The sequence below is a fragment of the Vulpes lagopus genome, chromosome 22 (assembly GCF_018345385.1).
Source record: "Vulpes lagopus strain Blue_001 chromosome 22, ASM1834538v1, whole genome shotgun sequence".
NCBI classification, from domain to species: domain Eukaryota; kingdom Metazoa; phylum Chordata; class Mammalia; order Carnivora; family Canidae; genus Vulpes; species Vulpes lagopus.
This window is the reverse complement of record NC_054845.1, coordinates 19,720,214-19,744,948: the sequence shown is the minus strand read 5'-3', so window position 1 is coordinate 19,744,948 and position 24,735 is coordinate 19,720,214. Positions and strand designations below refer to the sequence as shown.

The 24,735-nt window shown below is 34.4% G+C and overlaps 1 protein-coding gene across 7 annotated transcripts in view; it reads left to right on the top strand.

Annotated features, from left to right (window-relative positions):
- The window catches only part of ERBB4 (erb-b2 receptor tyrosine kinase 4), a 1,096,742-nt gene that overhangs the window by 432,191 nt on the left and 639,816 nt on the right, over positions 1–24,735 (top strand). The gene's annotated exons all lie outside the window — the stretch shown is intronic.

Below are 24,735 nucleotides of genomic sequence, written 5' to 3'. Positions count from 1 at the left end.
GCAGCATCCACCAGAGTCAATGGAGATGGGTCTTCACAAGTCTAGTTGTCACATTAGTGGGCAGTTGGAACCTAAGGACACTGTCAGCCTGCGCTGTTCTTCAGCAATGAGTGTTAGGGAATCTGTAAACTCTCTTTCGTTGAAAACTCCAGGGGCTGTAAAACAAATTGTCTACATATCAAATCTCCTTGGATCTTTCCTTCCTGGAGAAGACCTTGAGGAGGTGAGAAAATTGGAAGAGACGGGTACCAGCATCTTTATTTTCCTGACCAAAGCAGGACCACAGAAATTTGTGGTTATTGGTTAGATCCAAGCTTTGGGAATCACTCTGTACCTTTAATTAAGATTAATGGCTTGGTAATTTCATGCTACTAAAAATAGGACTATGTCTTACTTTTTTTTTTTTTAAGGTTTTATCTAATTATTCATGAGAGACACAGAGAGAGGCAGAGGCATAGGCAGAGGGAAAAGCAGGCTCCCTATGGGGGCCCTGATGTGGGACTCGATTCCAGGACCCGGGGATCACACCCTGAGCCAAAGGCAGATGCTCAACCACTGAGGCACCCAGGTGCCCCATGTCTTACTTTAAATATGTTTCCTGGCTTTAAGAATATCAGTGATTAGTAAGGAAGAAAGTATATGAATCTTCATCTAATCTAAACATGTTTAATAAGTGAAAATTGTTAACATTTTGGCAGATGATATATTTCATCTAATATATGTTTCTGTCACTGTTTAGGGAGGGAAATGTGGCTATATGGAAGCCTTAGAAAAGGTCAGCCCTCCTACAGAGGAGTCTGCATTTTAAATTGTACAATACTGAGAGTCTCTGTAATGTGAAAAGTAAATAACATTGGTGTAAGATTAAGATGAAAAAATAAAAAGTGTAAATCAAAGTTTATATCAAACAAAAGCAAAACTCAATCATACAAGAGTCAAGAAAACTTTATACTATTTACTGTTTTCTCTATTTATTAAAAAAATGCCATTTCTTTTCTATTTTAACCTTAATCTCAAATGTAGATAAATCATCATGAATCTACAGCGCTAAACAATTATTCTCTATACATTGCTTCTATATACATGTTTTATATTTTTATAACAGATATGGCAAATTCCAAGTGAACTGTGAGGTACAGTTGTGTAATAATTGAACAGGTATAGAATAAACTGAAAAAAAATTATTGCTTTTTTCCAAAGTCAGTAAAAATATATCACATGGACACATACTCCAAGTTAGTTAACTTTGAACAATATATTATTTTAGAGGCTGAACATTGTAGTGGGTGCTAAGGGTAACAAGATACACAGGACCAGTTCTTTGAACTTTAGAGGTCTTAATGTAACAAGAGGAACAAATCATTATAATGGGATAGGATACTAATCATATAGATTTGTGAAGCAAATGCCTGGAAAGTGTAAAATAGGGCTAAGAAAGATCCACAAATCTGACCATGTATTAAATTGATGGTATTAGATTTCTAGATCAAAGGAAATCACTTTTTGTTTAACTGTTTTGATTGACCAATCCCTTCCCAATTCATAAGAACTCACTGCTGGAATATGAACCATGACTTGCCTCTAAGTATAATTATCCAGCTCTGTTTTGTGTTGCACAGAAAAAGCATTTAATCATACAATATATATATAATATAATAATATATGTAATATATATAATAAATAAAAGTATTTATCTCTGTACTCTACCAAAATATAAGATTAATTGACAAATGACACTGAATTCATAGTTGTTTTTTTTTTTTTTAAGTTTTGGAAACTTTCTTTTTAAATCATGTATAGTTGTTATTTTCAAAATAGAAATGTCTTTTTAACTTAGGATATGAAGAAATGCATTATTAAAAAAATTAAACTCTGAGTTCCGTAACTTAAGAAAGGCAGTCTTCCATCCCTCTAATAGGTATTTAATTCCTTATGCAACACAAAAATACCTTTAAAATTTGTTACTTATCCACTTAGAATTATTTTTATTTTTTTTATTACAAAAGAGAGAAGTCTATTGGTCAAAATCCAGATATGCTCTAATTATAAAATATGCACAGGATTTCTAAGACTTAATAAACAAAAAAGAGTAAAAAACAACCCTCATGAGTAGTCTTTATATAAATCACATATAAAGATAATTTTGATATATCAAATTATTATATATTATTAAAATCAATTTTACCTGTTTTTATAAGGGATGGAGAGAGGAAAAGGGAGAAAGAGAATTCTTTTTAAAGATTTTATTTATTTATTCATGAGAGAGAGAGAGAGAGAGAGAGAGAGGCAGAGACACAGGCAGAGGGAGAAACAGGCCCCATGCAGGGAACCCGACATGGGACTCAATCCAGGGACTCCAGGATCACTCCCTGGACCAAAGGCAGGCGCCAAGCCACTGAGCCACCCAGGGATCCCGAGAGAGAGAGAATCTTAAGCAGACTCCATGGCCAGTGGAGGCTCAATCTCACAGTCCTGAGATCATGACCTGAGTCAAAATCAAGAGTTGGATGCTTAACCAACTGAGCCACCAAGGTACCCCTAATTCTACCTGTTTCTTTATAAATGTAGGTATGAGAAAATTTTAAATTACATATGCAGCTTACGGATTATATTCATTGAACAGTGCTGTTCTAGAGGGTAAAGAAAGACTTCTCCTGATGAGTGCCCTTTCAGCTTACCTGAAAGTGAAGAATAATGAACATCCCAGTCAAAAACAACAGGATATGTAAAACTTCAAGGCAGAAGAAGCCAGACAATTTCAGATAACTAAAAGGAATTGAGTATTTAGTGGGGCTAAAGCTTTTGAAAGAGAAAGAGGACTAACAAGCTCTATTTATCATATATTGAAATAGATGGGTAGATGGATGGATGGATGAGTAGGTGCATGGATGAGCTCACAGATGGATGGATAAGTCAATAGAGATGGATGTAACATTGCTATATGGAAATCAGAGTTCAGATGGTCCCCAACTTATGATAATTCAAATTATAATTTTTTGACTTTATGAAAATGTAAAAGCCATACATATTCAAAAGAAACCATACTTCAAAGTTTGAATTTTGATTCTTACCCTGGCTAACAGTATGTGTTGTAATACTCTCTCATGATGCTGGGCAGTGAGAGTAAGCCACAGCTCCCAGTCAGCCATGTGATCATGAGAGTAACCAACCAAAAAATTTACAACCATTCTGTACCCATACCACCATTCTGTTTCTTACTTTCAGTATTTTTCAATAAATTACATGAGATAGTCAGTACTTTATTATAAAATAGCCTTTATGTTAAATGATTTTGCCCAGTTGTGGGGTAACATAAGTATTCTGAGCACATTTAAGGTAAGCCAGCTAGGTTAAGATGTTTAATGGTTAGGTATATTAAAAGCATTTGACGGATGATATTTTCAAATTGCAATGCATTTATCAAGATGTAACTTCATTGGAATTTGAGGAAGATCTGTATAGAAGTAAAAAGGAGCAAAAGTTGAAGTGGAAATACTGGTTAGTTGATTTTATTTTTTAAGATTTTATTTATTTATTCATGAGGGACACAGAGAGAGAGGAAGGACACAGGCAGAAGGAGAAGCAGGCTCCCCGCAGGGAGCCTGATGGGAGACTCGATTCCATGACCCCAGGATCATGACCTGAGTCAAAGGCAGATTCTCTGGTTAGTTTATTACAAAAATCTAAGCAAGAGATAATAGTGGCTTAGATAATGAAGTCATTGAGAAGGAGTGAGTGTGTTTGCAACGTGGTTGGGAGATAGAATCAATAATATTTGCTGTTGAGTGTGGATATTGGGGATGAAGAATAAGATAGAAGGGCAATCTGGTGGAAGAGTTTCCACTGACACTGAATTAGAATTAATGGCAGAGGTCTGTAGTTCAACTTAGGAAATGTTGTATTTGATTCCAGTGAAACTTTTGAAGTGATAAATGTGTCAAGTTGCTTTTTGGTATTAATATCTATGATGTTTAAATTATGTCCATATCATGCCTAATAATATACCCATAGGCAAAGCGTTATCAGTAAGTGTTTATTAATGATCTAAACATTCACATAGTATTTTAGGAGGAGCATATATAAACATTAGAGAAGCAAGAGAGAAATTCTCCTTTGGAAAAAAAAAAAAACTTTTTTGTTGTTATAAATTACATTATCCCTAGAGATGTAAATGACCCAAGTAACTGAAACAAACACCAAAGCTTTTTACACCTTATAGTCAAAGAGATGAATGAAATAAAATGGCTAAATATATATCAAATTTATGGAAATTTAAATGACTTAATTTTAGAAGCAAATTGATTGGATTTTTAATCAACACAAATAAGATAATGAAAAACTCAGGAGATAAATGAGTTGTCAGAAAGGAAAGGTGTTGTGAACATCAGTTATATATAAAACAAAATTCTGAAAATGACCAGTAGTAAAGAGTAAAGATATGTATTTTAGAGGAAGACAGAATTAGTAAATTAAGTTGATCTCACCTGAAATGTCTCTACTTCCTAAATCTACTCTAGTTTCTCCAGGAAGGCAAGAAATAAGGGCAAGTTCAAAGTGTAGAATCCTATACACATAATTAATTTGAAAAGGAAATTATCATAACTTTGTAATACTATAGGGGAATGAAAACTATGGCAACAGAGAGAAATTTATGACCCCAAACAGGTAAATCTATCCTGCAAGCAAAAGGGTGGAATGGGGACCCTGGGGGTTGTGGTGAGGATACAGGGTAGCAATGTGATTGAATAAGCTCCTAGGAACTCTTTACAACCTTTCTGTGATTATTGCAAACGTATTTATGAAAGACCGTCTAGGAACAACTTTTTAAGGGAATGAAATAAGTGAGAAACATGATAATAAACAGTGTTTGAGAATCTGTTAAAACAAATTTCTGACTTGACTAACCTTCCTTCACTATATGTTATTTTCAGTTTCAGGTGATAGGAGCATTTGCAACTTTTTTTTTTTTTTTCAATTTTAATTCTACAGCTCTGAGATCATTAGGATATTATTTCTCTAGATATACATTGGCTATTTTTGTGGTGTGCATGTTTCATCATTCATTTCACATAGCCTAATACTTTGGCTCTCAAGAACCTGGACATCTTTGACCCCCCCCCCAAAAAAAGTAGAAGATATATACTTTAAAGAAAGTTTTGCCTTTTTTATGTTAAAAATAATTTGAATATAAAATATATCTTTTATCTTGCTCCAAACACAAAACACATTTCAGAGTAGTCATGTGCACTTCTATTCTGAAATTTATTTATTCAGTAATTGTATGTAGAATGCCTACTATGTGCCACACCCTGGAGTGTTCTCTTTTTTAATTCATTTTTGGGCATTGCACATCTGTCTATTAATATTATTAATGCAAGCTTATAAGTTAGCTCTTCGTATTTAAGTTTCATATATGGAAAAATGCTGATTTCCTAACAGGCTCAGCAATCAAGGACTGGTCCCTTGGCTCTACCCAAATCTAGATAAACAAATAGTCATTAAAAATTGACTAACCCACACATCTCATACACAACAACACTAAAATGTCAGCAGATTTTGAAATAAGATGATTAGCAATGCAAATTTATCTACTTACCTGTGGCTTACAATAAGCAGAATAAACAAAAACCTAAATCTCTGGAGAATAGCAGCCCTCCAGAACTCTGCTTTAATGACTCTAAAGGACTCAAGACCTAGTTATCTAAATGCTTAAAAGGTTCTTTGCATTTGATCAGGACTTCTCTTTTCTGTAAAGCCTTCCCTACAGCCACTCAAGCAGACTGATTACTTCTTCCTTGGGCTCCCTCTGCTCCCAGCACCCACTTCCTTTATTTAATCTATCACACTGTATTGCAATTACATATTTACTAGGCCACTCCCTTGAGGTTGAGGATTGTGAATTGAGATTTATTTGTTTTTGTATCCTGCACCTTAGCATTGTGCCTGGCATATAGTGGGCCTTTGTGGTTTGTGAAATTGATTTACTGTAATTGTGTAAAAAGGACACGCCTATAAGTATGTGCCAACTTGTAGGAAGGTAAACTATCAGTGAGAATGACGTAATCGACGCTGAACCACCCCATCAATTTGTAAGACCAATGGAAAATAATGATATTATTTTTTATCCAGTACAGTAACAAAGGAAAGAGGTTTGGCTTCAAAAATTGTAGCAGCATCCTGCTCAGTTCTAGGGATGGAAATCTGCTTAGGGTTTCTTCCCCCCGCCAACCACCCACTCTTCATCACCTGGCTTTCCACTCTCAGATGTGCCTTTCTTTTGCAGTAAGCGTTGATGTCTATAATTGAGGCCAGGATAAGGTCCATTGACGTAACAAACCATTAGCTGAAAACAGCCATCCTGTCAATGAGATCTATTGCAGGTTGTCGATTTACCCTGGGGTTAAAACAAAATAAAACAAAGCAGCATTCTAATACTCAATAATGACTGTAAGACTATGGATATACAATCCCATGCCAGCAGTTTACTTTAATATGGAAATAATCAATCCCAATGAAACAGCTGACTTAAAGCGACAGTCTATCATTCATCTTCTCACCTGCATTCACAGATTTGATAGAGGTGGTTGTATGATGATCAGTGTTATCATTAAAATAGAATCAGTAGGCTTTAGATAACTCACTAACTGTAGAGAGCCTTTCTAAATCGCTACTATCCCCGATACTGATAACTTTATGGCAGGGGAAAGTAAAGGAAGGATTTAAAAAATGTAATTAAGTAAAATTGTCCAGAAAAAAAAAATCCTAAATAAAGCCCTATAGAGCTGACTTCTGAGGTAGACAAGTAGAGTTTATCAAACTGCCATTGTCCAAGAGCTGAGCTAAAGCTGTGAGATAAGGTAGAGCTTGTAAGAAAGCAAGGACAATGTGTTTTTATACCTCAAGAGAAATCATTTCATACCCATGCCTGTTACATGTGAATTGGAGATGTGTCATCGGACACAGTTGTGCTTTGCTACCAAGGCCATCAAAGTAAAACTATGCAAGGAATACCTGGACTTTTAGTAGTCCTAAAACACACTCATCACCACGCACTGTAGCGCTTGTAAATAGAGAAGTATTGCTCTTATTCTACCTAAAAGGTCCTGATAGATACATTTTTATTCTTACAAAAGGTTTAATAGCTGGATAGTATGTGACTTAGTATTTCATACCATGAACTACACATTGTATCCTTACATTTCAAAGAAATTTAGTGACACACAATTTATCTGATCAGTAGCTTCTTAATATGCGTAGCCAAATGTTTATAAGTATGTGCAGGCAGTTTGAGGAATAGTACAGTGAATAGAAGTTAGAAAGTGGTGCTTTGTCCACCCCAGTTTGCCTGTTATTTCATGTATCTGGATAAACCTAAGAATCATTAAGTGCACATTTGAACCATTTATAGGATATGAATTGTGTAAGAGTTTTATTTAAATTCAAAGGTAGGCGATCCTTGGATAGCTCAGTGGTTAAGCTCATGCCCTTGGCCCAGGACGTGGTCCTGGAGTCCCAGGATCCAGTCCCAGGATCGAATTCCAGTATCCAGTCCCACGTTGGGCTCCCTGCATGGAGCCTGCTTCTCTCTCTGCCTATTTCTCTGCCTCTCTCTCTGTGTGTCACTCATGAATGGATAAGTAAAATCTTAAAGAAAAAAAAAAAAAGAAAGAAATTCAAAGGTAAATTTTCTTATACAAATATTGACATCCAGTGTAATTTATTGAGTATATTTTAAATATATCTGTAAATCACATTATAAAATAACATTTTATAGTGTGCCTAAGAGACTGGAAAAGAAAAAAATCTTTTTTTTTTTCTTTTTCAAAGCGTCCTTCAAGGGGCTGACAAGCTCTTTAAAAAGCAACCCTCCAATTGCCTGTTGAACAGTCAGTTCTCATGAAAGTGGAGGTTTCTTTTCATCAAAGTCAATAATTAAACTGTGCAGTTTTATATTCCAGCACATTGATAAACCTTAGAAAAGCATTCAGTTCTGTGTTGGTGTTTCTTAAACTAGAAGATATAGAGCAGAATTTTTCTCGAATCTGGCCTTACTGCCTTCTTCCTACAAATTGTCTATATCCAAAATATTTCTTCTCAAAGCTGGATCTAAAGGGAGAAAATTTTCTTCTCCCTTTAGATCCCTTTAGATCCAAGGTCAATGACAGTCCACAGATATCATGTCTTCGTAGAGCTTTCCATTCCTTCTTAAATTAAGTGGCATACTTTTCCTGTTTCTTTTATGGAGCATCCTGTGTGTACTATTATAACAGTCATCATTTATGATTGTTGATTCTTCTCTTGTCTCTATACCCCAGCCTCAGCCTCTAAACTGTGATTTTCCCATGGGAACAACATTTGTCTTTATCTCTGCATCCCCAGAACTTGGCACAGTGCCTTAGTGTTTTGAGTGCGCACTAAATAAACATTTATTAAATTACTTCATCAGGCTATGTCTAAGTGGGATGCAACTGTCTAAACCTCAACCATAATAACTTCTTCTATATCAGCTTATATGTATGTAAATATATTTTTTTCTTTAAATGTTAATTTAGTAGGAAAGCAAGTCTATATTGGACATAATAATAATGTAGAAATGGAAATAGGATCGATACAGGAGAGAGGTAGGCAAAATGGAAGTTGCTTTTGAACAGTAAAATACTCAAGATTCCAGCAAATATCCATTTTCTGACTCTTTAATTTCTCCAAATGTCTTCATCCCACATTTTCTTGTCTTTCTCTGGCTTGTGGGTTGCCCTCAGTTTACAAGAACTAAGCAGATAATTCAAGCCAGAGATTTTTTTTTTCTGCTCTGCTAAAATTATGAACTGGCAGCTAACAACAATGAAATGTTTAATGTGAAAAGGTCAGTGTATTTTAGAGAATGAATGAAATGTGTACTATGTGGGTTTTAATAGCTTACTCATTGAAACAAACTTTAGGAAATCTGAAACTTAAAGCAATCTACCAATTTTATTTTACTTTGAAGAACAAAATGGTCCTTTAGGCTTTGTTTTCATTACTGAGATGAGCACAACAGATGTGTCCAAATAAATAACATATGAAATATGTTATTTAACAATTTTCACCAAATTCTTTGAGGATGCCCTGTAGTTACTATGGTGTATCTTTAGTTAGTTTCTCTCTTTCTCTCTCTCTTGCTCTCTTTTTTCTTTCCTATTTCAACTTTAAACTTATAACTTGACTTGTATAAAGGCTACACTGTTATCAGTCTACTAACGTTTTAAAATCTAGGATTTTCTTATTACTAGTGTCTCAGATTTTGCCTCCTCCATACTAATTTGATAAATGACCTCTTAAACTCTTTCTCTTCCATTCGTGCTCAAACTTGAACTTTCTCTCTGAAGCACAATTCTCATTTTCCTTTCCTAAATTAATATTTTTTCAAGTCACAACATCATTTTCAGCCAGTCATCTTTTTTCTTTCTCTGTGAGTATTTCCAATTTTGTCAAAATATTAGGACATGTAGAAAATAGCTATGGTTTCTTAAGAAATTCTGTCCACTGAACATCAAGTTTCCTTCCTTTTGAGAAATTTAGTCATCGACTCTCTGCATTCGACACACTGATTCAAATTAAAACTGCATTAATAATTGAATCACAAGACTTTTCCTCCTTTCTTTGATTTGTATCACAAAACAATTAATATTCTGTTGCTTTTTATATCTTCCTAGCACTTAATTCCAAAACATTTATATAACTTGGATGTTTTCTCTAGGGTTTTATGCAAACTTTGGGGATTTTATTAGAATCTGGGAACTTTCTGAAATGTACCCATCAAAAGTTATCACCTCCATTATGAATTCTTTAGAAATGGATCCCAGGAGAAAGCTTGGCATATAGCAAATCAGCCAGGAACAAGTTTAATAAAATCAATTTAATAAGTAGGGGAATAACACACAAGAGTTGTTTTGATAACTACATGCCTCTGGTGCATAGAGTAACACAAAGCCAAATGCCAATTGCTTTCAGTACCTTAAAACATATCTTAAATTAGAACTCAGGAAATGCCTCACAACTGTTTTTTCTCAGGCAAATTCTTATAATGCAGCATTCAGGGCGACATAGGTAGTGAGGTGTGGGGAGTGCTCTGGGACAAAGGCAGCCTTCCTTTCCCAATAATAGTACTTCTGGTATTTTGTAGAAAAGAAACAACATACTCTCAGAATCTTAGTTATCGTGCTGGAGAATTTCCATATGTACCTTTAAATCCTATTTTCTGATCTCTTTTAATGAACAGTGCATTTATATCAAGCATTTAAATGTAATGATTAGTCTTTGTGATATAAGTAATATAATATAATTGTAATCTCACTAACGTTTTATTTATGAAATAAGGTTTCTAGTTTTTAAGCTGCTAGTTTGTAACTGGATCGAGTTATCTCACAGGGGTAACAATGCAATAACTTACATAGTTTCCTTCTCTGGAAATGTATATACATTTTTTTCTGATGTATCAGAGAACTAAAGGGTGTATTGTTTTTAGTAGTCACTAATAGCAACTCATTTCTAACATAAAAGCAATCAAATGTTGTAAGAGCAGGTATGTGTGCATGCTTATAATGATGTACTGACAACTGATTATATGACATAGATCTAAGAACTTCATATATGTTAACTCACAATATTGTCTTAACACTGTAAGGTAGAGTTATCCATGTCCCCATTTTACACAAGAGAAGACTGAAAAGATTATGCAAATTGACTGAGATTTCAGTTTATTAATGGCAGGGTCAAGATTCAAACTCAGGCAAACTGGCTTCATTCTCTTTACTCTTAATTTACTTGCTGTGATTCTCTGAAATATAAATTTGTTTAAGATATACTTCTCTCACACCACTGAATTACAGATGCCATATGGGATCCAAAAATCTGGGTAGAATATTCTGAGTCTCATTTCTTGTCTTTTCTCTAGAAGCTTGAAGAACAATTACTCTCTTATTTTTTTCATGTATAAAAGGACAGTAATAAAATCCACTTTGTAGGCCTTTCATGAAGTTTCAATGACCTATTATATTTACGCATTTAGCACAATGATGCGTACTTGATAAGTGAAATCAACAGTGTTATATTTTTATTTTATTATTACATGGGACCTTCTCTGGACCTAGTTTCCCTTTGGGTTGTACCATTTTATATCCTCTTAGCATGTCTGTTCTAAAGTTATGGTGCCTACTTTCAGGAACAGAGGAAGTCCTGAGGGATTTGCCATATGGGCAAAGAGAAAGGAATGACCACTGGACCTCAAATTTGGCAGTTGAGCAAACTAAGCAGACCAAACATAATAAGTAAATTAGAATTTGTCTTTTGTACACCAATATTTAAAATCTTTTTCACTAATTAATTCTACTTTATTCAATGTATATAACCTGTTCAATCATTCAGTCAACATATATAACCTATTATGTTATTCAAAGAGGGATACAATAGTAGGCAGGCCACTAAATATCTATATATTTAAATATATGTTGAAATTCTCTCTCTCTCTTTTTTTTTATGTTGAAATTCTTTTGCTGGAAACAACACCACTCTTTCAGCCTCATGAATCTTTACTTTCTGATCTATTAAAAGACAGGTCGGAAAAATTGGAGTGGCTTTTACCTCTTTCAGGTTCTTGCCTCACCTGCTTTTTCTAATGTGAACTTGATTGTAATACAATAAAAATAAAAACACCAGTATAATTCCAAACTCAAGGGAGTAGAAACTGTTTCTTTTTTAGGTATCTAAATTTTTATTTCTGAATACTGAGCAAGAGCAATAGTAAATCAATGCAATTGCTAATATAAAAACAAGACTTTAATTTTATATGAAAAGTCTATCCTTATTCTACAACTCTGATAACTGTATGTAATTCTCTAATGGCATTTAGTTGGAACCATTTAATATGTTTTTCACAAAATACTTGAGAATTATGTATATGCAATGATCATCCTCAGTTTTAAGAAAGAAATTTGTTTCCGATTGGATATCACTAATAACTCTTCTCTTGTGACCTGGAGTTGTAATCATTTTTCCAAGGTCACAGAGGTTCCCTTAAATGAAGTGGAGCGAGGAAGAATATCATGTGTGGGACCTTCATACAGTGAGAAGGAGAGAAGACACTGAGAGGAATGAACTTTTGTTTGTCTGCCAATGTACTTTTTTTGGTCAATTTAAAGAAATACAATTCTTCATATTCTATTTTTCTTAGTTTTAGACATTTGCGACATTTTTGATAAGGATGTCTTTGTCAGCTTTGGGGGAAATGATAGTTATAAACTCAAGCTGGGAACCAAGTGGCTGCTTTTAAAGCTAAATTAAATAATCACATCAAAAGAGTGAGGGTGACCAAGACAACATAAGACAGATGTAGAATTGATGGGAGTGTATGTTGTCAGAGAAAAGAAGCATTACATCTGTTACCACATTAGTTTAATTTTAACAGCTGAAGGAAATCATCAAATATTGTGGAAAGGACAGAGGAAACAAACAAGACCCCCAGAGTCATTGTTGCCTGATAGATAATTAGGCAGTGTTGCCTAATTATCAATCTCTTGAGATCGTGGCAAAGTATTATTACCCTTCGCGGGACATTTTTTTTTTTTTTTACAAAATATGCATAATGGACAGACATCAGATTTAAATTGAAATCTGTGGGTCATATATTCTGTGCACCAGTGTTTCATTTTGTTTTTAGGCTCTGAATGTGATTACAATGTGGATCTATGATTGAGAACTGTGGAACAAACATGTGTTGATGAACAGCCAGTTATAGTACTTCAAGGACAGATCAAAAAAGTCAGTTTTCTGGAGTCCAGGGATCTGGGACCACCTTCCTAGATTAGCTACTTCTACAGTCTAGACCAGCTTGAACTCACTGTCCCTAAAGCTTCTAGATGTGTAACACTGCAACACCAGGGAGAAATAGAGCTTTGGAAGTTTCCAAGTTGGATATAATGGGGGAGAGAGGGCATTATTAAAATTGTTATAAGTCAAAGAAGTTTCATGAACTATGCATGGAATAGCTGATATAATAACAGTAACTACAGATAATAGGCTTAAATTTTTAATATAATTGATTTTAAATTACATCACATTTTGTTTAAGTTTACTGAAGGGTGTTATGTTTACTCTCTTCAGAGATTTCAGAGAGTTTATTTTCAGAAGAATAAATGAAGATGACACAACTGCTGGATTGAGTGTCTGCTGACTAGCCATGTGTTCTGATGGCATCATTCATCAGATGCCAATTTCTGAGAGCCTGACAGGTGCAAACAGAACTAACACATCGGACTAGGAAAGACATCTGACCAGGAAGTGATTGCACTGTATTGTATCACAGACCTTGAATCGTTAAAGCTTTCTGTAAGTTTATAAACAGACCTTGTACTAGGTTTTTCTAACCAACTTGGTTTTCTCAAAGAAAGATTTCTCAAAGTTGAGATACTCAATAGGCACAAACTCTCTAAGATTCATCTATAATGTATTTTGGATGGAACAAATAAAAAGTAAAGTAATATTCCTGAAGTTAAAAATGTGCAGTTAAACCAGGAAGACTAATTCTAATACTAACTGATGAAGTTTTGGAATATAGATGAGGTAGGGACCCGACGACCAAGAAAGAGTTCTTGAGACATCTTTAGTGCAAAATGGTAGTTTTATTAAAGCACGGGGACAGGCCCTTTGGGCAGGAATAGCTGCCTCTCAGGGCTTGTGACGGTGGCTAATTTTATACCTGCAGAGTTGGGAGGTAAGGAAAAGGAAGACTTCAAAAGGGTTTTCATGTGCTAAGGAGGACCTACAGGATACTGGAGGTCAAGTTAAAGATTGTTTTTCCCTCTACCAAGGCATTCACATTAAGACAATTGGAAATTTTCTGAGGAATGTCATACACATCCCACCCTGGGCAAGGGGTCCTTTGTGGGATATCAGGTTGTGCTTGTCCTCAGCTAGCCCTATTCTGCATCCCTAACCACCATTTTAAAAGTTATTTAAGGGATCCCTGGGTGGCACAGCGGTTTGGCGCCTGCCTTTGGCCCAGGGCGTGATCCTGGAGACCCGGGATTGAATCCCACATTGGGCTCCCGGTGCATGGAGCCTGCTTCTCCCTCTGCCTGTGTCTCTGCCTCTTTCTCTCTCTCTGTGACTATCATAAATAAACAAATAAAAATTAAATAAATAAATAAAAATAAAAGTTATTTAAATGTTTGTTGGAACTTTCTTCCCGAAAATGTAAGGTGAAATCTCCAAACATCCATTTTATTTATATATAATTTTGTATAATTTACATATAATTATGTATAATTTTCCTTTGTAATTTTAAATTCGTAATTTTAATGAAGCCACTCAGAAAATAGAGGTATTTTTAAAAATGTAAAACGTGAAATCAGGTTGATATTTGCAGTCTTTTTTTCAGCTTTATTGAGGTGTAATTGACAAGCTATTTGTAGACAGTCTTATACTAGCTTGTAATTAATTTTTCTATCTTTTTCTTTGCTGATAATTAGCAAAATTAATATTCACACATATTAATAGCAGAAGTGGTAACAAGTCTTACTATTATTTTATAATTCTATCTTCAGCTAAACAGATTCAAGACTTGAAAGGACAGTTGAGCTTTGTTTTTTCCTTTTTGCTTTTTTTTCTTGAACTGAATAGTTCTCAATGCTCATTATTATTATAGGTGAGACAAAAATTATTACAAAAGTCAGACCAAAAAAAGGTTTTTGTCAGACCTGTTGTGTACTTAAAATAAACAATATACTATTATTAGAGCATATAAACATATGTCTATTAGTGCAATATTGTTTAGAACATGGACTAATCCTGTGCAGTCTCTTGCATGTAAATGGTGGCAGTGAAGTTTTACTAAAGGAAATACTCACTTTTGATATTTAAAAAATATATATATAATAAAAACTTGGAAGCGCCTTCTAATGAATCACATATTTACATTTAAAATTGAGTAGTAGATTTATCAGGGAGTTCTTTATTCTATGGTTTCCATAAGTATGAGTTAACCTGGTAATCATAAATATAGTTGGCATCCTGTTATTAACATAATATGTGGTATACAACTCATCATTTTCTTTCTATTTTAAACCCTGGTGTGTATGATGTATTAAAAAATAATATGATCTATTCTTTGGTTCATGTAACAGATATTTATTAAGTACTTACTATCTCCAAAGTATGCTACTAGACACTGAGGGTACAACAGTGACCAAACATGGCCAGATACCTCCTCACAGAAGCTCACATTTTAGGATAAGAAAGATTTCAGAAAATACAGGCACGAAAAACCAAATATGTAAAGGTTCAAAGCTGCAGTTGTTATGCAAAGTGTCAAAAATGGAAGTAATAGATATTTAATAGGTCTAGATAATTAGATTGAGGGTTCAAGAGAAGGCTCTCAAAAAGGTGGAATTTAAGAGGCAGTCTGAAGGACAAGAAGCCAGTTGTTTGAAGATCTGAAGAACATTCCATTCCACACAGAGCGTTGTTATTTAACATTAACAGCTCGCATGAAAACCCTGAACCTGGATATGGTTGGCTTGGGGCTGGAAAGGTAGATGAAGACACAGGTGACCTGGGTGTGAGATTTGTAACATGAATAACAGAAAACCTTAGGATATTACAGTAGGAAAGGAAAATAATTGAATTTGTGTTCTGAAAAGATAATTCTGGCTGCTTTGAATGTCCTGAGGAGGAGCCAAATAAGGAAGGACAACACTGCAATAGTTGAAGAGGGAGATGTGGTGACTCAGATGCTTGAAACTGTAAGAGAAATCTGGTCAAACGTGTGGAAAAACTGGAACACCTTTGTAGAATGCTTTGTGAAACTCCCCCCTACTACTTTGTCAACACTAACCATATTTATCATTTTCCCTCTTACATATCTAGAGCTTTGGGTAAAAAATTAATAACTCAATGAAAGTATTAATAGAAAGAAAAGATGGGAAGTTTAGGCAAGGTTTTTTTTAATGTCAGTCATTTTAGTCTACTTATACATAAAATGAGGGTTTTACATTATTAGATGACCTCCAAGGTCATTTTCTGCTCTCTATACCAGATAAATGCACTAAAAGTTTAATGACAAGAAAGAAAAATCAATGTAACATAGAGGAATCATGGAAGACTTTTTGAAAAAAAAACAAATGAGACTTAATTTGGACTTTGAAATGTTTGTAGGAACTCCACAAGTTTTGGTTATGAAACAAAGTACAGAAAATAATCCTTTATTCCCCCTCCCTGTTACCCCTTTATGGCCAACCCTATCACAAAAAAGAAAAAAAAAATTCTCTCATCTTGACCTTCTCATTGGATATATTAGTTGATTTATTATAATTTTTGTTAAAGTCATTTAGATCTCAGTTATTTGTTTTGTTTAGAGAAAGGATGCACTCATTAAATTTAGGAGAATGAATGTTGTCTCATTTGAAAACATACAGTATGTCATTTTCATACTGTATGACTGCTACAGAAGAGAAAATCTTTAAAAACAAAATTCAAAAAAATTCAAATTATGGCATGGCTGAGAGCAAATAGAATCAGTTTTAAAGTATGGGACAGTTTATTTGCTCAAATTCATAGAAGGGGATTATTCAGCTGTTCTTAAAAAATTCACTAGCCATAAGATACACGAACTGACTATAATACCCCAAAGCTCTTCAGGAGCCCACCAAGCACATTCTTTCTAAAAGATAATCTACAAATGTTTTAAAAGTTGAATAATTTACTTTAGCATCATTAATTGTATCCCTTTCCCAATTTAGAATTTGAAAAATTCTAATAGTTTTTTTCCCCTCTATCACACTGCTTTCTAGGACCTAGATATTTTCACTGGGTCTGCAACCTGCAGACTATGTTCTCATCATTAGTCCTTAATCGATATGCACTAATAATGATTAAATTCCTTGCAATGCTTTATTCAAAGTATACCTTTCAACAAAGCTTGTTATTTTTTGAGATTAAATACTTGTTCCTATACTTTGTATGTTCAATTTAATAGCAATGACATATCTGTTATTTTACCAATAATAAGTTTTAAAAAGAGATGTAGTTTTAGTCTTTCTTTTTACATGTAAAGGATCATACAAAATAGACATACTTGATTGATTTTGGTACAAATTTACTAAAGTTAACTGGAAAATATTATACAATTATTCTTAACAATTTTCAAGTACTTTTTGTTTTAAAAATAATATTTAAATAATCTTACACAGGCGTGTTTACCTGAAAAGAGCTTCCATAGGAAAGATGGGGCTCTAAAAAGCAGGGATAGTTGTGGATTATTTCCTTCAGAAGCGTTTTTTGGCAATTGTAATTATTTCTTGGAAGATATTCTAGGACTATGAGAAAAGAAAAGTTAATATGTTTTCAAACAAATATTCTTTCTTAAAAGGAAAGGACCATGGCGCACTATTTTGAAATCAATTTGCTAATAATTCAGACATTAAAGACATTTTTTTGCTAGGTGTCCAGGTAATTCATATTAACTGCATGCCTTTTCGTATGTTAGATGCTGGAGTTCCTGATCATAACCACTATGTTGGTTGCTTCCTTGCACCAATAGTGTTTTTTGAGGTAGAACTGTACCAGCCAGAGAGAGCCAGTAATTGAATACTGACACTCTTAGCTATTATTCCTTAGGGATCTGCCAGGCAGGGTTTGGGTCTCATTTTTGCCCTTCACTGGTTCTCTAGGTTTGCAAGTCTGCTGTACATCCAAGTCAGATCTCTCATATGGTGATCTTCTGTGATGATGAGATTTGTTATGCTGATTGTACCTATGATGGGGTAGATGAATTTATCTTTTATACAACCCTTCTTCTACAAAGTGCTTCCAATACTGATGTTTAATTTTTAAAATTCATGTCTGTCTTTGATAAGCATAATCATTCCAGCCTCCTTTAATATGATTTAGAATTTCATTTATGCCCTACTATAAAATAAGATGATACCTACAATAGAAAGCTTCTATTTATTAAAGTGTTCAAAGACCACACAGTTCAATAACACTTTGATGCTGTTACTTGATTTGTCCTTTGTATATTAGAGCTGCAGGGTTTAGTCTCCTTGATGACCTTTCTCCACTAAATTCTAATTAGATGAAGAAATCTCCACTTGTTCCTGGCTCAGAGAAGAGAGCAGATAAATAACAAGAACAGATGAAGAATACTAGTAAGAACAATAATACCAAGTAATGATTTTTAAGTTCTTAGGTGTCAGGCACTATAACTAGTGCTTTACACACATTATTTCAATTTATCCCATAACAGTTCTATAAAGTAAATATTATTATTCCTATTTAAGAGAAGAAGAAACAAGGTTAAATAAATTGTCCAAAGTCACAAATAAATGGAAAAGCTAGGATTCCCACCCTCTTCTGCTTTGAAATGTACCTATGACATCTTCCTGGTCATTAAAAAAATGTAGAATGTTATTAGAAGTTAGCCCTTAGAAATATTTAGAGGAGCAAACGTGCTTTATAGATGAGACAATTTAATGCCAGTGTCTAGATAGATCGAAATCTAAGAATTTCTTTTCCTGGCCTCCTGTTTAGAACTCTCTTCACTAGAGTGCAAATTTTCACCTCTCAAGCTGTTTGGGCTGTGTAGAGTGCTGAGCTGCTGGAAGTGTCACAGAGAAACCCAGCAGGGTGAGGATTGTTAATAGATTTTATTAATTCACCAAACATTTGTTAAACACTTACTACGTGCCAGGAACCATGATGATGTGGTATGGAAACAAAGAATGATGACAAAATTATAGCTATAGAATGTAGTTTAGAAATTGGTGACATTAGTAATGTTATTATTAATTGTGTTCATTGATTTGCATAAATTTATACATACAATCTATTCATGACAGTAAAATTATTTGTATTTCTGTTTTTACTTGCTTTGTAGAAATGTTCCTTATTTGCTTTCTAAGCAATATAAGTAAAAAAAAACAATGTTAAATACTCATTATTTAATGAAGTGTATTGCATCAATGGCTTTTAGAAGAGATTTTGTATATGTGTTAAAGTCTGAAGAGATCAGTATGTTGTTTATAGACACATTTCCCATATAGAAGGCTATGGTAGTAAAAATTGAGAGATGATCTTTTTAAGGCATCATTGCTCCATATCACTGATACACATTCAATGGTAGATGCACAGCTTTCTTAGAGGATACAAGTTGACACGATTAGGTAAAGCAAATGTTAGGGTAGGAGTAATGCCCCTAGGAGGCTCTTTTGAGACTATTGGAAGACTGCTAATAGCCTTTTTTTTCTTCTTTTAAGATTTTGTTTGTCAGTAGTCTTATCTAGAATATGACCAGTTTGTTTGACTCTTGGAGTCCAGAAGCTTTATCTTTGGAAAAAGTATTCTCCATCCATGTACTTTGCATTAGATTTGAAGAGTCTTCTTGTATGATTTAAGAAACAAAACAATGAACATGTTGGGGGCAGGGAAAGAGAGAGGGACAAACCATAAAACATACTCTTAACCAAACTGAGGGTTGCTGGAAGGGGAGCTGGGTGGTGGGATGGGTCAAGTGGGTGTTGGGGATGAAGGAGGGCACTTGTGACGAGCACTGATGTAAGTGATAAATCACTAAATTCTATTCCTGTGACTAATATTATACTATATGTTAACTGGAATTTTAATAAAAGTTTGAAACTACTTTGTTTTAAACTAAAGGAAACAAAATTGCTATAAAAAAATCTTTTCAGGGCAGCCCGGATGGCTCGGTGGTTTAGTGCTGCCTTTGGCTCAGGGCATGATCCTGGAGGTTCAGGATCGAGTCCCACGTCAGACTTCCTGCGTGGAGCCTGCTTCTCCCTCTGCCTGTGTCTCTGCCTTTCTCTCTCTCTCTTTATCTCTGTCTCTCATGAATAAATAAATTTAAAAAAATCTTTTCATATGAATTCCAGATATCATCTGGCCATGATCTCTTTTCTCAATATTTCTGGATTTGGAAGAGCAGAGCAAGTTGTTGCTTTCATATCTAGCCTTGTCCTCTCTCCCTTTCTCTTCCTGCCTGATATAAAGGACCACTGCTTTATTAGAAATTCTGTAGAATTATTCAACAAATTACTCAAATTTATCTTATTTGCAGTTCCACATCTGCAACTTAAAAGTTGTATGACACTGGGCAAGTAATTTAGCTGTTCTGGAACTTTGTTACCTTATCTATAAAATTAAATGGTTAGACCTAAAGTATCTCAAGCAAAATGGGAATTTATGGTAGTAATATAAAATTATTTCATAAAACCCAAGGAGATATTTTTTCTCTTTTTTGGGGGGAAGTAGAGCCTCAGGAAAAATGGAAATCCTGAATATAAAGACCATATGAATATTGTGTCCATCTCTCATTTCTATTTCTCCTAAGAATTGGCTTCATTTTCTATCTTCATACACTGTCATCTGCTTCTCTTACCCATAAAGTGGAAAACAGGGCTGCCAATTACTCCTGTGCTTATAGCTCTCAATTAAGATACCCAAAGTAAGAATGACTTTTTGTTTGTTCATTTCCTTTTCACAATTAATTTCCGGGAAGGAGTCTGATTGACCCCTGGCCATGTTAACAGAGGCCAGATGACAGCAATTTCCAACATGATTATGTCAGTGAATTAGTATATGGGAAAGAGAGGACTTGAGAAATTCTCAGAAATAGAGTTCTGAACAGACTTATCTCTTTTATCACTTTTAATATTTTTTTATAAAAAATAGTGTTATATCCCTTATCTCTGGAAACAGGTGATCCTGATATAAATATACTGAAAGCAATGTAATAATGCTAATAAAAGTTGTGTTTATTTGCATCATATTGTATCTCAGGTCCTCTTCTAACTTCTTGACATGTATAGGCTCCTTTAATTATCACAAGTTTATGAACAAGGTGCAACTATTATTTTTCACATAATAAGTGCTTTACAAATATTAGATAATTAGATAAAATGATATTGGATTTTTTTAGAATATAAAAATCATTTGTGCTACCATAGATATATGTGTGCCCATGGATATACATGTATATCATACATTAATACATATAATAATACATATATATTATAATTTTCTATTTGCCTATGTGTAGAGAGAGAAAAGAGAAAGACTGAAATAAAAATAGGGGTGCCAGGGATCCCTGAGTGGCTCAGCAGTTTGGTGCCTACCTTCAGCCCAGGGCGTGATTCTGGAGAATCTGGGATCGAGTCCCACGTTGGGTTCCCTGCATGGAGGCTGCTTCTCCCTCTGCCTGTGTCTTTGCCTCTCTCTCTCTGTCTCTGTCTCTCATGAATAAATAAATAAAATCTTAAAAAAAATAGGGGTGCCTGTGTGCCTCAGTTGGTCAAGCATCTGCCTTTGGTCATGATCCCAGCATCCTGGGATAGAGCCCATTGGGCTCCCTGCTCGTGGGGAGTCTGCTTCTCCCTTTCCCTCTGTGTGCTCTCCCTCACTCTTGCTCTCTCAAATAAACAAATAATCTTTAAGAATGACAATAGTGGTTATTATTTTCTTTCCCCCATGTCTATTCTGTATTTGCCAGTTTTGTGCAATAAGTGTGTATGCTTTTATTACTAGAAAACTAAAATCCTTTGTATTTTAAGTGAGTGACAGCATCTTTTAGCTTAGTCTCTTTTGGACTCTCTTAGTAACTATCAAAATAGCAAGTTGACAAAGTAAAAGGTGTTAAAAATTCTTACACACAAACATATGGACCCTGTGTTATGAAAGATTAGAAATAAGAGCCCTCTCTAAATGTCCCATTGAGCTAAGTGCCACCTCCTTATGCTACCATAGCCCCAAATACATTATCTGTCTCACTATACTTACACATCATAGTATACTCTCCCGTACTTTTTTTTTTTTTTTTTTTTACCTCAGTAGGTCAGAATAGCATAGTACCTCAGAAGGGCAGAACCATGCTTCGATTACCTTTGTATTCCCAGTATCTGGTATGGTATCTGGAACATAAGAGGTACTGAATAATCATTTTCAATTCAGAAGTGTTCAAGAAATAAATAGGAGATCCCTCTTTTACCTCTGAGGTCCCTAGTGGTGGAAACTCCTTGGAATTGATTCACCCTTACCCTGAATAGATTCTGTTCCTCAACATTCATTCCTTTCTTTTAACAATATGGCTTACATACTCCTGGAGGTGGGAAACCACTGCTCTCAGAGATATCCTCTTCTACCATAGCTCACCTAGACTTATTAGGAAAGTTTTATTTCCAGGTAATTGAAATGTTTCCTGCTTAAAGGGGTGCCTGGGTAGCTCAGTGGAGTAAGTGTTTGCCTTCAGCTCAGGTCCTGATCCTGGGGCCCTGAGATGGAGCCCCACCTGAGGCTCCCTGATAGCAGGAAGCCTGCTTCTTCCTCTCCTTTTGCCCCTCCCGCTGCTTGTGCTCTCTCATGCACTCCCTCCCTCTCAAACAAATAAATAAAATATTTAAAAAATAGAAATATTTCCTGTTTAAGAAATGTTTTAATTCAGTAGAACAGAACAGTGGGGGAAATTATTGGGTTTTGGAAGAGGGAAAGAAATGCATCCTTCTTTATGAAGGAAGAACTTGCTGAAATGATGGTGAGGGCAGGGTACTGTTTTTAAAGGACATTAATAAAATAGATTTCCTGAGAAGAGGGAATTTCAGCTCTAAAAGTTCCCAGTTTTATTTTTAATATACTTATATTACTTTATAGTTTTCCCTGTGAAGATGACCTACAACTGTCAAAAATAAATATGTAAAGAAGATGACCTAAGCCTAGCTGTCTATTTCCTCACTCTTCAGTCAGATGTCAGGCTTCAGATACTAGTGCCAAACTGAAAGGGTCAGGGATGAGCAGTAAGAGGTTGAGTATATGCCTAATTGTCATCTATTATCAGAAAGCTTTTATTCAGTGATGAAAAAATGAGCGATATAAATACAGCTTTGTATTTCTTGAATTTAATGAAACAAAGACAACACATATAGGAACACTTAAGCTAATAATGTATAATATTTCTTTAATGTAACAATCTGAGCTGGAATAATTTCAAATATATTATTTGTTAATATTAATTAATATTAATTGTTAATTTTTAAACTGTTAGAAGGTAAAAAAGAAAACAGAGGCAGAATGTACTCCCTACCCAAATTTTAGTTTCATTGTCTAAACTGATGTCAAATATGCCCCAAGAGGAAATATATATTAAAGAAAATAAGACAAACTGGTAGTAAAAGTAGGTATTAGGTTGGGAATGACAAAGATGAGTGTAAAGGAAGATGAATAGTTATTCTGTATCCACTATATGTCCTTTCCTGTGCCTTATATTCTACTGACCTATGCAGCTTTTATAAATTAGAACTATGAGATTCAGATTTTAAATAAAATACCTAAGTCATATAATTTGTAGGTATTATCTCAGATATCATGCCTTTTCTACCATTTTCCATTCCAATCAGGGATGACAGTTAAAAAAGTTTAGATTTACAATACGGAAAATATAGATATTTTTGTATATGTTTCAAAGGCAACTGTGTTTTTTTCATTATTTATTATTTTAACATTCAGAGGGTACCTGTTTTTTCATTTAACACGTTTGTGAATTAAATTTATTATCTCTGTTTTCAGATGAGTACCTTTGGCTACATCCATATATATTATATGGATAGCAGTGCCAATATTCCAACCTAGGTCTATCTGATTTCAAAATCACTATGATTTTCATTAATATTTTCTAACTTTGCATTTTTTTAGCCACAAATAATCAAGAGTTTGTTCTTAAGTCCATCAAAAACAGTTCTGCAGTAAAAGTCTACATCAAATTTGTTAACAGTACCTTAGGCAATAATGTTTTCTCTAAATTATAATTTTCTTTATTGGAGAATTAGTGTGGGAGGGAAATTGTCCTTATCCCATGAAAATCATATTTCACCTTTTGCAGATTTTCAGCCTACAACTGGGTGTTGCCCATTATAGCTTGCTCATAGCTGTCAGATGCAGTCTATGGGTTAGCTCAGTTAATTCATTCTCATAAATGGGTAACTTTATTGCCTTTATCACTTTTGTTTCATTGCTCTGAATTCCCTCTAATTTGTTGAGTTGTCCAATAGAAGGGGATAAAGTGGAGTGGAGTAATAATATTTTCATGGAAGTCATTTGTCTTCCCTATTTATCTTTCCTTATATGTGTGTACAATCGACTCTCAATTATTTGCACAGATGAAGAGGGAGCACTGTGCCATGGATAATCCAAAAGTTATTTACACAAGATTTACCTTCATGATTATCTTTTGTCTAGGCTATCTTCCCTACATACACTTCAGCTGCACTCATGAGGGAAGAGAAGACCTGTATGTGTGCTCAGTGTCAAAGAATAGCCAAATTATAGTGTTTTTGTTGTGACTTTTGTTGCAAATAAAGTATCTAGAGTAAAACAGATAATTGAATGTGTAAAGTCACTCTATAAGGATATATATTATCCTATTTGGAGTATTATATTGAAAGTCAGAATTTGGATTACACTATAATCTCAAGGCTCCTTTCCATTTATAGAGCTGTCAATATGGAGACATGCATCACAATCTGTGCATACTTTATTTAAAGGAGTTTCCATAATGCATGACTTCGGGGATTGTGCTAACCTATTTTGTCAACCTGTTTTGCCAGGTTTGTCTGGCTTTGTTTGCTTATAATAAATCCAAACTGTCTTTGAACATACACTTGCCTTTTTAGTTGGGCAGTCTTTTGTTTAGTCTCTTTTAAT